Here is a 1223-nt window from a genome sequence, read left to right on the forward strand (position 1 = left end):
AGACTCGTCCCGAGCCTTTTATCACCCCAAGTCGCTCAGGCAAGTATTCTATCTGTTATACTGTTGTTGTGATGTATACATTTGTATATGCATGATCTTGCGATAAATGCATATTGGTTATTTAGCAAATTCTTGCGATATATTGTAGCATGTGATATGGTATATATGCATGCCTGTTTCATATTCTTGAAATATATATCTGTTGGTTCAGTTGATAATACCTATGCTAGAGAATAGCGGTAACTTGCATATACCCTTAGTATAGGGACCCAAAGGTGAAAATATTTTCTAAAACCGGGAGTCGAGGATCCCGAGTAGATTTTGTATATATGGATATGGTTATATATATATATATATATTTATATAGATATATATGGTTATAGTTTTCCAAACTATTAATCGAATAAGATTTATTCGATAACTTTAACTTTATTTTATTATTGAATATTATTTCGAATATTATTCGAAGGCGTATGACTCCTTTTATTTATTTATTTGAATATTATTTGAATATTCATTCGAGGACTTATGACTCCTTTTATTTTATTAATGAATATTATTTTGAATATTCATTCGGGGACTTATGACTCCTTTTATTTATTTATCTGAATATTATTTGAATATTCATTCGAGGGCTTATGACCCTTTTATTTATTTATCTGAATATTATTTGAATATTCATTCGAGGGCTTATGACTCTTTTATATTATTTATTGAATATTATTTGAATATTCATTCGAAGGCTTATGACTCAGTTTATATTATTTAATGAATATTATTTGAATATTCATTTGAGGATCTATGACTCCGATTATTTGCTGAGGTATATTCCTTATTTTATTAAAGAATAAGGTGTCAATAATCAAACTTATTTTCGATTATTCAAATAAAGATAATACTTTCATATAAGTATATCTTTGGTTATTTAATACTCGTTTCAAGTATAAGTTTTAATACTTCTACTTCAATTATTTTTATAAAGATTATTCTTTATGGGAATATTATTTAAATAATAATATTCAGTCATTTTCTAAATATTCTGGGGACTGATTTACTTCATTAAATCAGCTTTACTCCAAACACTCTATAAAGTGTTTTCGAGTCTTCAAAATGATTTTTAAAGTCAGAGCGGATCCCAAAACTCACTTTTATATTTAAGATCTTCCTTTTTTAAGGGGATTTAAATACTCGCTCAAAACCTGGGGAATCCGGCTCTGTGGTGT

This window comes from Apium graveolens, chromosome 6 (genome assembly GCF_009905375.1).
Source record: "Apium graveolens cultivar Ventura chromosome 6, ASM990537v1, whole genome shotgun sequence".
Classification (NCBI taxonomy): domain Eukaryota; kingdom Viridiplantae; phylum Streptophyta; class Magnoliopsida; order Apiales; family Apiaceae; genus Apium; species Apium graveolens.